Consider the following 463-nt stretch of genomic DNA (forward strand, 5'->3'; position numbering starts at 1 on the left):
CCAAAATTCAACTTCCGGTTTTGTAGTTAGTAAAGTCTGCAAAAAACAGGTGTTACAGTTGGGTCTGATCTAACCAAAAGCTGAAATCATCTAAAGAAAAAACTGCTCTAAGTAATGACCCTAGGCTTCAGAAGTGAAACAATTGTATCCCATTACATTGCCAGAAGTAAATCTTATTTTTTTGCAATTGAAATGGATTGACTAAATGCATTTCCTTGTATATACAGTTATGTGGTAAGCATTTTGCATTGGAAAACATGCAACAAAGAGGCTAAACACAACCTCTATGCCATCGTAACAACTTTTTTTCTAGGTTTGTATTTTTATTTGTTTTCATACAATTTCCACATTGCTTCCAATTTTCACAACTTTTTCGACATTTGTGCAACATTTTTCGCAATTTTTCAACGTCTTTTCAGATTAAGGTATTATAAAATCCCCCAAATCACTACCTCACTCCGCG

Source organism: Tigriopus californicus, chromosome 5 (assembly GCF_007210705.1).
Source record: "Tigriopus californicus strain San Diego chromosome 5, Tcal_SD_v2.1, whole genome shotgun sequence".
NCBI lineage: Eukaryota > Metazoa > Arthropoda > Copepoda > Harpacticoida > Harpacticidae > Tigriopus > Tigriopus californicus.